The sequence below is a fragment of the Habropoda laboriosa genome, unplaced genomic scaffold, assembly GCF_001263275.1.
Source record: "Habropoda laboriosa isolate 0110345459 unplaced genomic scaffold, ASM126327v1 scaffold486, whole genome shotgun sequence".
Classification (NCBI taxonomy): domain Eukaryota; kingdom Metazoa; phylum Arthropoda; class Insecta; order Hymenoptera; family Apidae; genus Habropoda; species Habropoda laboriosa.
The window spans coordinates 765,279-778,711 of NW_017100724.1; the positions used below are offsets into that span (position 1 = coordinate 765,279).

Here is a 13,433-nt window from a genome sequence, read left to right on the forward strand (position 1 = left end):
GGTATCGACGACTGCATTGTGACATTTATTGCTGAACGTGTCCAAGATATGGAATATCCACTGAAACTATCGAAACAGTTCGAATGACTAATTTTTAGTTAAAAAAAAAAAAATAATACTATTTCAATAATATATCTCGTTTATTATTATTTCTATGCAACAATGTATTTAGATTATTTTAAATTGACAAGCGTGTACGAAGAATATTTGTTTTTTAATTTTCCATGATTTTCTAGAAGAACAAGTATTTTTGCCAGAAATCTGGCTTCTTCCAGTGTTCTCGTAAAAATAGATATACGTTGCCAATATTAAAGAAGATTCGTACGAACAAGAATTTTTTTCTTTTTAACTTAACGATTTAACGATTTACAACAATCGTTACTACTTTTTTTTATTACTTCCACGCAGATTAACGAGGACATATTTCAGCTTAGGAAACCAAATGATACGGTCACATTTGTAAGATGATAAATTTTTTCACGATTTTACTATCACCGATAGTTCGACCTTACAGTCTTTTCCAAGACAAATGAAATATTGTACTATATGGAGAAAAAAATTAATCTCTACGAAATAAGATTGTATAGAATTCATCAATTTCTACAGAATTTTAGCAAGTTTCAAAAGAGGGCATTTAACAAGTAAATTTTTTTCTCACAAATCATGCACCGAATAAAAAGTATCATCAGATTACTCTTAAATCTGTCTATAAAGATTGCGGTGACGCGAGAAATGCTTTATTTTAATCCGTCGACCGATAAGCGGAAATCTTGGCAACAGGAGGGAATCACTCGTCCCCCAGTTGCATTTTATTATTCAATGAAACTTACTTTTCCGCCTACACTTTTAATCGATTGGGGTTATAAAAGCTTGAAAAGCATCTTCTCGCGAATCGATGTCGTTCTTAAGAGCTGAGCAACGTTTCCACTATTTACAGGTGTATTCTAAATTCTATTGTGTTCTAAGATCATTTATGATTTATAATTACATAGTATTAATATCTTTTAATTCTTGCTACGTCAGGAGACATACTTTATATATAATACCTACTTTCGAATCGATAAAATGCTAATTAGTGAGATTAATTAGTTCCTGGAAATAATTGGAACATGTCTTGAAGAGACAAAAATTCAATATTTCACCAAAGATTGAAAATAAAAATCCTGCTTTCACTAAATATTAAAAATTGTCAAACTATCAAATAATTACAAAGAAATGTATTAAAATAGTTAACTTTTTGTTTACTATTATTACCACTGAATTAATTGTACAGTCTTACAGTCTTCGTGTATTACAACTATCCTCGAGTTCTGCACACACCTGTTTCACAATTTTTAGAATTGTTAACAATATCGTTTCGATTGAAATACATTTTTTTCCACACGTTTTACGCTTCATTACAGTTACCATACGCCGCCTAAATTAATTACAGATTCAGTTATTCGAATGACTATCGACGAAACAGTGCATCCATCCTTTGAAAAGCATCGAATTGGTACAGGGGATGCAAAACGTGAATATAACTTTGGAAGTACACTCGGCTCATAAATATAACGATAAGAGCCTGTATAAATGTCCGTTCCATCTGACCTTGTTTTCAAGTTGCGCCCGTTTTTGTGCCGTATCAATTGTTCAGCCGCCTTTGCTGAAAGTGCCATTAGAACAGGCTGAAGGCTTCGGCCTCTGTAGCACCGATTCATAGAACCTCCGTGAGGGTGTTCGTAGCCGATACGATCCTCGTGTGATGAGGCATTGATTGTAAATATTCAAATGAGATCGCCGATACTAGTTAATTCCCGACGGGATTAATTGGAACGCGACAATAGTCACGATTCAGAAACACTTAAGAAATGCAACGGTGATTGAAGAATAGATTTTTTCTCTATTTTCTCGTGCTGAATTTCACTGTGATATCGTTTCAATATCTAAATATACTCTCTATGTTTTTTAAATACTAAAAGAAAAGTAACGTATACGTTTAACATTTACCAAATCTAAAATGGTGAACGCTAATGGCCTCAGATCACACCTTAGGTCACCAGACTAAACGATTAGCATAATTTATAACACACCAAAGAAATACTTCTCGATCATTGCATAACTTCTCACTTTCGATATTTTCTCAAAGAATACCAGAAAAATGTCGATAAATTTAGCTAAGCAGTGTTAACGACACAGTTGTGCGTTACAGACCTAATCGAACTGTAAATTTACACGAAAATCATTTCTAACAGAAACGTATGTATCTCCGTTGAAATCCGCTAGAATAAAAGTAAACACTAACTTCCTTTAACGCTAAAATTCCATCTAACTACGATTGCAAAAGAGCAATATAATTTACAACGCGTAAGAAACTAACACGAGATCTTTTTACAACCTTGAAGACAAAAACCCCATTGACAGTTGCATAAGCTTGCATAGTGGATTAAGTAAGCGCATACATTTCCTCTCATATTCGATTCTATGAAACGGTCCCAACGGGAAGACGCGTTATAATGATTCGAAGCGGGCTTAATACCGTAAAGAAGTTGTGGAAGTGCGGGAGCCGGAAAAGGAGGGTTGCAAGTGGAACGCCTAAAGCAGAATTCTCACGTCATCATTTTGAATTAGACGTTTGGCAGAGAGACGCGTTGACGTTTAGATTTGCTTCTGGCACTTCGTAACCAGCCGAAGTAGCTCGAGTTAGAGTCGGCGATTATAAATGAAGTTCATTGTGTATGAGTTGCTATCAATTTAACAGTGGCCACGATGATCACGTGCATATCTTACGATCCCCTGTCTTTCCTTCCGCTAGTTCTTCTTCTTCTTCTCCTCCTGGTTCTTCTTCTTCTCCTGGTTCTTCTATGCATCCCACATGGATCGCTTTATCGATAGTTGGTATTCGCGCGTAGATCTTCATGGGAGCATTTGTAAAAGGAAAAACCTTATCTGTGATGTTACACTCTGACGCGTTTAGAGGCAGTACGGTGTGACGTTATTGTCAGACTTTAGAACTCGAGGAAATTTTAGAACACGATTGTTCGGCCAAGTGTGAATACCGAAGCCCGATGCAAGGTAGAATTGGAGCACGTACTGCGTCTCTTTGACTCTCACGGTCTCTGTTATCGGAGACGAATTAAGGATCGTTTCCTAAAAGATACACCACGTGTTTGCTGATATTAAGACACTTTGTATGTGCAGGTGTTATTTTAAGATTCGGGATTACGCGGTGCCGTTGAAGTTCTACAACTGAGGGAATTTAGGTTGTAAATTGAACAAAGAGTTAAAAGAGAACAAAATTATACAATTACGAAAATTTGAAGATTCGAACGTTTGAACACTGGAAACTGTTGAAATGTTTCAATCAGACTGCAAATATTTCAAACAAACTTTTTTTTGCTAATTGGGTTATAAATTAAATATAACTGAAATTGTTATAATAATGTAGTAATAAAATACTAGGGAAATTGATTTATTCAATTGGCAATATTTACGAAATACCTGTTTCGTGGGGGTTTTATAAAATTCTGCACGATACAAGCCTTCGTTACAATGTGATGTTATTTTTTAACGTGTTTCACAAGGGAAATAATTCCAGATTGATTATTTAGACACATTACAGCGGTATAGAACCCAGCTGACTGTGACATAAGAGCGCGTGATATTGATTACAATTACAAACACGGCGAACCAACCAACATACCGCGAAATCTTTCAAGTTCAAACGTTAATGTGCGTAGTTTTAAACCGCGTCATCATAATTATAACAGCGTATCGTATTTTTAAAAACTTCTAATCGGCGAAGTTCAATGAAACGCGCATGATATCAGCGTGACACCGATTTGGTAAATAGCGACGGTACTATAAACACGCGACTGTCTTTCAAATACTGTTGCATAAAAAATCAGCTTTCCCACGTTGCCGTAGTAATTGCATCGCGTGTAAATATTATATTTGTACAAAAAGAAAATAATGAAACTGGAAGAAAAAAATGCGAAACTTTTTCTCTTTTCTTCTACTTTTCTCGCAAAAAATGCATAACGCTGTGCATTCGAATGGATCGATTCGAAACATCGATCTTCTCGGCCATTAACGAAGGCTTACGACGGCGAGAAGGAAAAGTCGCGGGAATTCCCTCCTCTTAATTCGTCAAAATAATTGTGGATTTAACGGTGACCTCGATGTAAGCCCGAAGGAAGAGGGCGATTTACTTTTCGAGCGAACCTTATGCTATCTTAATAAGCAACTTGCACGTGAAGAACCAGGAAATTCACATCTCGAATACATCCATAAAACAGCCACATCTTGTACACGTGAAAACGAAAATTTTTTCTGCACGCTTGTACGTTACTTGGAACAATTAGATTTAAACGTATCGACAGCATATACGAACCAGATTTATAAACGGAATTTTGCATTTCGAATTCTGAGAAAACTACTAAAAGTCGTTTGCCGGTTGTCATTTATCTGAAAGGAATGTTATTATTTACCTTATGTAAAAGAAGCAATGAAAGATAACCTTTACTACTTCGAAAATTAAAACAGCGAAAGATACGCTATCTATTTAACAATTTAAGTGCAACACATTTAGAAATCTATCATCAGAAAATTAAATAATAGTCCCTGTAATGTACTCATATTATCATTACATTATTTTAAACTGTTGATTAATTACAGTAACACCCGGAACACGTGTTAACTGTTTCTTTATATTCTATCCACTAATAACGTTTCGTAGAAATTCGAAGGTAACACTTCACGTTGTATGATCACGAATTCCATAGTAACGAAAACTAGTTTAAAACTCAATAGAACGTATCAGCACGCTAAACTAAATTACCATACGAATTTCGCTTTTCCAAACTGAAAGTCAGCTGTCCGTCAGACAATTTTTTCCCCTACTCCCACATATCAGAGCAATGGTGACATTTAAATATCACCAGGTACCAAGTGTCAAATACAATTTATCACGAGTATATTCCATTTTCGTTACCGTGTTCACAATCTCCACGGAAAAAGGAAAGACAAATTCATTTTAAGTGGCAGCTTCTATTGCATCCACAAGCAAAATACAGGGATAGAACGCAGTGAAAATTAACGAGCTTCAATTATAGAATAACTAGCCAACCTGCCAATTGAAAAATGGCCGGTTTCGTCCGAGGAAATTCCCCGCGGTTTTGGCACAGTATCCGGGGATAGTTCGCACAGGCTAATTCACCTCCGGTAAAGCTTTTAATTCTTCGCCGCGTACGTAAATTTTCAAGCAACGTCGTGGTGTGCAAGCTTACTATTACCTTAATTGCATTAGCAATTAAAACTCGCGCGCATGGTTCGCCGTGCTTGGGGAAGTCCCTCCTCGTAGGTGTTACGAATTAACGCGTGGATTTATAAAAATTTCGTCGTTTAGATCTGCAACGCTAAAGCACACTGTGAAATTCAACATTCGTAACACGGTGTACAGAAAAAAAAAACGGAAAAATTAATTCGCTTCTTGAAGGTTATGCGGTTTATTAAATAACGATTTATCTCAACGATATAAGCAATTTAAAAAAAAACAAACTTTTGTACAAAGTTATTCGTTATTATTCATTATTCATGAGAAATAATTATTACAAAATTATTGATGAAGAGAAACAAATTGTGCGATCACGTGTATTTTTATCTAAGGAAATAAATATATTATACTTATAAGTATATACATAACACATCCGTACCATGCGATGATAACTCGCGATAATTACTGAAAGTAGAACTTCCATTAGGCGAAATAAAATTCTTCGATTTAATGCTCAAACGAAGTACGCGCGAAAGAATGTGCCAGGAATTGAATACTATCGTGATTACATTGTAACTGAATAAACGTTATTGATACTGAGAGGGGGGAAAGAACCCGTTTGAAACGTAGGTATAATAAATAAAATAGAAAGAAAGAAACGTGATTGTGAGAAGGAAGTACGATGTAGCTGTTAAGAGTGTCCAACAACGTGTCGCGACAAAATGCTGAGTCTACAGCGTTTACTTTTCAGAGGCTACAAAAGATATTTTAATACGCGCGTACTCTGAACGAGTACGGTACAAAAGAGCGACATACGTTCCTGCTTTTATTGCAAAGGAACGTTTCAGACTGTGAACGAATCGTGAAGCATCAGGACTGGATGGAAAATAAAAATGCTTATGGAAATGAAATGAGGTTAGATGATAATTTCGTATTTAAATAGATCTGAATTATTGTTAACGTGATTATCTTAAGCAATTGAATTTTTGAATGAGTTACATGTAAAAAATACTGAGATCGATCAGTTTCTTACAACGATGTTTAACATATTTAAAATAATTATTGCATAAGATAATTCAATGTATCATTTCCAACAGCAAAAAAGCTTCAGCTTTCGGCCGTGCCAATAAGAAATGCTTTCAGCATCGCGTTATTAATTCGTATTGGTGGTCTTGAGTGATTTTGTAGGATAGGTCATTGAACTTAATGACACGATGCTATTATTCTATACGAATTTATCTAACGCAACCTACATTTGTGTAACTACGCTATAATAACTTTGAACCACACTTACCAGTATCAAAATCATCCTAACCTCTATCTTACTCTGAATTTCTGCAAACAACAAAATTTTTCTCTCTATTTTATACACGCTTATAAATAAATATTACTTCGAACGAAACAAACTTCGATAAAATAACTAATTCACAAGCAGCTATGTGATACACAGTCGTTTGTAACAATTCGTTAAAAAAAAAAGAAATGAAATTGACCTTGACATCTCAACGATTCCACCCACAGACCATTTGTTCCCCATGCATTTAGAACTAGCAATCAACCACAACATATTTCGACAAATTATTTCGCTATCCGAGGCTGATTGCTTCCTAAAAATCCAGCCACGCTACAATTCTGATAATCGTTTATGTCGTATAGTTTAGACAAGTTCAATGCATCGGTTAATATCCCTAATTGAAAGATTTAGAAAGTTAATGATTCACGATCGTTGTTCCGAGAAGCCGTGAACCACGTGCTTCTGCCTGGATGACACTTCAACATTTATCAAAAGAATGACCAACATTTGACCGGGGAAACTATGGACCTTCGTTATCGGTACGGGAGAAGAACGAACTCGTGGTATCACGTGCCTCGCATTTAATCATTGAGTTTTATTAAACTAAAACGAATATCGATCTCGTGCGTACATCGCGTAGATTTCAGAGAAATGCAGACGATGATTGTGCATACCACTTGTAATTGCTAGAAGATCGAGTATTCGAATGTGAAAAGTTACGTTAAATATTTGTTAAATTGAAGATTTTTAGTTTAAAACGTAAAATTAGACATTTCTAATATGAATTCTTTTATTTTTCATTTTCATTTAAGTTGAACGCTTTGAACGATATTACGAGAATACTTTATATTCCATACGTATTACAATGTTTATTTAAAAATTTTGAAAAAGTGTTAGTAAAAACTAAAAAACGATACTGCATCGTAAAAGAAATGACAAAACACAAGTTTCAAGTATACTTGAGCATTAGATAACATTAAAAAATAATATCGATATGCAAGGGGGAAGCAGCAATTATAAAAAAACAAAGTGACGTTATTATCGGTATTACTAATCACATTGAAAAGAGACACTAATTCAGTACGCAATCAACTCATTTAGATAAAAGCTAACTTAATCCTGCTTTATCTAGTAGCACTTTACCTTAAACTATTATGTATTTCTTTCTTGTTGTCGATGATAATAACACTAATCAATTGATATGTACTTTTCTAATCATTTTTAATATTGTATCTTAATCAAAAAAATGTATATAAAACTAGTTAGAAAAGTAACTAGAATTTATTTTTCGTTCTATCGCTACATGTGAACTACGTCAAAATTACACCGATCATGTTTATTATATCGCGAAAGAATATATAATTAGACATCTTAAAAATGTTATGTTTAAAAAATTAATCCTAGACCAGCCGCACAAAGTTATTTGAACATTACAGACTACACGTTCTACGAAAACATTGTTACCAACTTAAAACGCTGTTTCCAAATAACCCCTAGAAGTACCTTAATAAATATCAGCCTGTTCCATATTACAAAGCAACGGCTATTTTTGAATTAATTTACAAATCGTATTACAGTTTTGCGGTAATGGCAATGACATTGAGCTAAGAATACAAACAGAGGGAAACATACCATGACGCACAGACACTTGTTCCTCTAATCCTGATAAAAGACACGATGGCGGGGAAAATCCTCAAAAATATACAACGCTCCTCTCTCACGTGCTAGTACATTCACCGCGCACCACGTATCACGTCGAGTTTCACAATATCAACTTTAAATAGTCTTACGCGTCCGATAAAATTTAAGATGCTCTTTCACGATAAATTTCACCGGGCCGAAAACACTTGAGATTTACAATTCTTACATTCGACGTTTTATCCGAATTGTTTGATATATTCTCACATAAAAAGACACAACACACTCAGATTTTCGAACGTGAACTGTCGATAAGCGTTTAACGTTAATTGTTCACGAACTTCCTATAATTTTATGTCTTTTCTTGTCAATATAAATTTTGACGAAATTTTTCAGCTCTTTATCTTTCACGAAATATAACGAACCACTTCAGAAGAACAGTTAACTTCATGGAACAGCAGAATCGATCGATCGTTCTTATTTAAGATCGAGTCCCGTCGAGCGACTTTTCGACGTCCTGCGAAATCTTGTCGCTAACATGGATGCAAGAAAACTGCACATTTCACGAAATTTCAAAGGGCACTCAATCTCACTAATCTTCGATTCTACAGAAACTTTAACCGACTTTTATCGTGAAAATGAGACTCAGATAAGATTTCCCGAACACCGGTCCGAGATTTCCCGATCCTGTTCTTTCTTCTACACTCTTGACATACACTATCCACACGTGCAAACAGACACACTGTCGGCTTCCGTCCGTTTCCAGCGTTCCGTTGAAACTATTTCTATTACGAATGACCGGTGGAATCAAATGTTTTGTTTACCTCTTGAGCATTATGAAAAACGAGCGCGTGTTCGACCCGTTTGTTGACAAAGGCAAAGCACGAGAGAGAGAGAACAAAACTATTCTGTTATTCGATACGGCTTCGCGAATGACTTAGTTCGAATGGATTACGGCAGCTGCGCCTAGAAGAATTACGCGAGTGAAATAATTTAATTCGGTTATTTATCTTTATGTCGCATCGTGGCACACTTCGTGGCATCGTACCCTTTATGTAATATCAACAACATCGCCGAATAAAATTTATACAACAATTAAACACAAAAGCATCAAACAACACGAACGGTCGTGTCTCTTTAATATTGACGTTATTGTAACAATGCAGCGAGTTATTAATAATCCCCTATCGATCGGTCGTTAAAACAGGAAGAGAATAACCAAACATTCGACCATTTCAATAGGTCGGTGACGTGAAAAGATACTTATTACGGTACTTGCGTTTAAAAAAAGTCTCATGATTTCAGAATTATTTTGTTTCCTCGATTCTTTGTCCCGGTTAACCCCACTGGAATCACTTCGAGTGTCTTTCACTGTAACCCGGCTTGCACGAATATACTTGGAAAGTCAGAAGGAACCCGTTCCACCCGTATAAACACGGAAGTTCGTTTTCCTCTAATGAAATGGTCGTAACGGTGTCGCGTAGAGCGACTCGGGTGCGCACATGAGTACGGCCGAACTAATACTGATAGCTGGCAATGCTCTCGCCGATGCATACGTCTGTTGCCTCCAAGATACGGACTTCTTCGCTTCTGCTCTCGCCCGCGTCTTCCCCTTATATACAATCGTGCGTTCTGCGTGCCCGTGAGGGGACAGCAACCACGCGGAAGTACGATCAAGATTATATCAACAATAGAAAATCTGTTGTTTTTAAATTAACGGAACGACGATGTATGCGTTAATTTATAGTGTGGCAAATGTTTTCGATTAACACGCTCTTACTATTGTGATATTTCAAAACACCGATTACAATTTTTTTTTTCTTCTTTCAAATAAATTTTCTTATTTCTCATGAAAATGATAACTATTAATAAACTAATTATTTCAATTTAACAATTCATTTAAACAATTTCTCTTTCATTTATCCTGTACAGTATTTCTTCATTTCTGATATTTTATACGTTTCACTGAATTATTAATACAAGTGATTTTCTATAAATTTTATCAATGTATAAACAATAAAATAAATAACATTATCATAGCTATTGTGAATACTAATGAATATCTACTTATACGCTATCAGTGTACCTATGTAAATGTATTTTTCAATAACAAAATAAAAATACTTTCTACACAAAATTTCCAAAGACTTGCTAGATTTTCCTGTTGACGTTTAGATCGGATTTTCATGAGTTTCCAAGAAATATCATTGTAATACAGTACATGACATGGATTTTATATATTTTTTTTCAATAAATTTATCTAGCGATGAATTTTTTTCTCATGTTATGTATGTAACTTTTAATATATTATTATCAATGCTACAAATATCGTAATACTATTTCAACAGTCATGGTAAATCTAATTTTAATATCGATTAGAAAAATCAGAAGTCGTACAGAGGAAATTGAACAACAAAATTTATAGTGTAATTACATAATGCAAAACAAATGATATTTATTTGTATCAATTGTCTAATATTATTAGACAGACGTCATGAGTTATTCCTGAAATATCAGAATTGACAAATTAAAGGAAATATTTAACCGAATGAAAATATTCAAAAATACGAGAAAATGTGGTCACCAAGTGTGGAAACTATGATTTCAGAAGTTACCCTAACATTTGGCAACCAACTGGTATCTTAACCGTCACGTTTTTACCTGAGGAATTTCAATAGACATGTAAAGTCCCTTAAAAATTATTTCCACCTTTTTGAAAGCACAGAATTTAGCCAATTCTTATTGACTGTCTAAGGATTTGTGTACCCTGGATTAACTAAAGCTGCACTTTCAACGAGTTTGTCACACTTAAAACACTATAATTAACGAATATCCTCTACTCCCTCTATTTTCAAAATAATCACTATGTATTTACGCAACGTTTGATAATTACAATAGAAAATAAACTGTACTTAAAGTATTAAATGTACAATATTTAATAAAATAATTAAATAATGAAATATTTCAATATTATTTTTTCAATTTTCCCAATAAAATTGAACATTTAAACAACAAAGAAATGCGGTACATTTTGTCATGGTGAAATACGTTCGAGAATGCAAAGTCGAATCGAGGAAAAAGGCGATATCCTCGCTTTTAATTTAGATCTCTAGGCGACTTGGAGATTCTCGCAACTGATTTCGCATGCAAAGCGACGAACTAACTTCTCACAAACCCGAGACAAACGACCTGTTTGTCGGCAAAGTTTACTGAATCATGCTTGAATCTTATATTAAAAGAAACTTAAAAACAATACTGTCGCTTCCATATTTCACAAACTGTTCAAATAATTCATCTAGAACGTGTAATATATTGTACAAATCCAGAGTAAACGGACGATAATCGTTAATTTCCACAAATTCTCGTTAAGTAAATAATTTGCAAAATAAATGGAAAAGACGGTATAACATTATATCGAAATTTACACTCGCGATATATATCCAATCGCGACATCGGTGGCTGTCGTAAATTATCATTAGAAAAATGCACAAAGATAGCGAACAATAGAGAGTAATCAACTTTCCCTCGAATGACTCACAGTCAGCTTGAATGATAGCACAGAGAGCAATATAAAATTAAGTTAAAACCCGAGAGAACAATTGTTAACGATCGTTCGACCTGAAGTAACTATATTGGAAAAAACGCCAGATCATTTTAAGATTCAATAAAAACGTGTTGCAATCTCAATAGCATAGAACAGCCCGGTGGTAAAGAAGATTAAATGTCCGATAAGATAAGTTGTGGCAGCGAACTTTACTAAGCGTTCTTCAATTTCCTCTAACTGCATACAACTTTATCTTGCGATGCGTATACATAGTACACGTGATATTTATAATTGACGCTGCCGATATTTGGCATGCACGCCGTACAAAGAATGTCCCTTCCGTTGATTCCAGCACGAGGGAAACGTAAACAGGAATGTCAATCGTTAGAACTTTTCACTGGAATTTTCTTTGTATCGCCGGAAATACACGCGTAACACGTGTACAGTAGTTGTAAAAACTATTCGTTTTTCAAGAAGATGGTCGGGTCGTAAATCGATCCCTCAATTAACGATACACGATTGCCGTTATACGACTGAAACCCTTATACAGCCATTCTCTACACATTACCTCTGTGAATTTATCTCATTTTTATGTATTAAAAAACAAAAATAAACAAATTACGCGGTTTTGCAATTTATTCGTCAAAATAATATGTAATTGAAAATCCTGTGGCCACTCGAAAAGTGCACACGTTATATGACGGTACAGAAGATTATTACCACCTGCTCCATAGGTAAAGTAGAACTTTCACAAGTTATTATTATCAGAACTGTATTAGTTACTTTGTTTAAGAAAATTTGTAATTTCACCCTGTGATTAGATTTGTTAAAAAATAGTATCACCATTATTGTGCATTTATTTTTTAATGAAAAATTGTTCATAGTGTTAGGATTAATGTATTCCTATGTTATATATTTTTATATCCATAAAATCTCCATAAGGAATAAACAGAACGACGAACAAATACACTTTCTGTGGCCACTGTACATAATCGCAGGAAAAACGTAGCGTATTAAGTGAAAAATTGCGCCAGCATTTTACACGACAGCAAGTCATGGTAAATTATGTTGAAAGAATATTGTCTAGAAAGGTACTGGGGGTAGGTCAGGTAAAGCGTTACTTTGTGACGCCGACAGAATTCATTTTTGATTGCGGAGTTCAGCGAGGTCTCTTTTTACAGTAATGGAGCATCGCTACCTGACCTCATAAACTACCCTATCATTTCTCTTTTTTTCTTATTTTTTTTTTTTGTTTTCATTTTAATCGAACAACGCGTTAGTTCCTGTAATTACATACAAAATTATACTAACATTCGCTATTTCATCGATTGGGAACATTAAAAAATTTGGCGATTGTACATATTGGCGGTTGATAACTAAATTCACTAACTTACGTTTTGTAACTTCTTTATTTATTCGTGATAAACTTATTTGTTGATTATTTTCACTGATCTATATATCATTGGAAAGCTGTTAATTTTCAAATTATTTCGATACATAAATTTCTATCTCAATTTTGATATATACCTAATATTGCACCTCGTTGGACTCGTCTTAACATACACTATAATATTGTGTATAAAAAAAATATAGCATTCCATTTAAAAAAATTAAACTGGCTTTGAAATCTCCCCCACCATACCCGGTACCAAAAAAATATTTACACCACATAATGCCCTCCCCCTCGTACCAAACAACTTTTG

The 13,433-nt window shown here is 34.6% G+C and overlaps 1 protein-coding gene across 2 annotated transcripts in view; it reads right to left on the minus strand.

The window, feature by feature from the left end:
- The window catches only part of LOC108577102, a 21,914-nt gene that overhangs the window by 6,112 nt on the left and 2,369 nt on the right, over positions 1-13,433 (minus strand). Inside the window, exon 1 of one of the 2 annotated variants that reach the window (XM_017940200.1) lies at positions 8,181-8,546. The exons of the other annotated variant lie outside the window; for it this stretch is intronic. The gene's annotated coding sequence lies outside the window, so the exon portion shown is untranslated. Of the gene's footprint in view, positions 1-8,180; positions 8,547-13,433 lie in introns of those variants that run through there. 2 annotated transcript variants of the gene reach the window in all.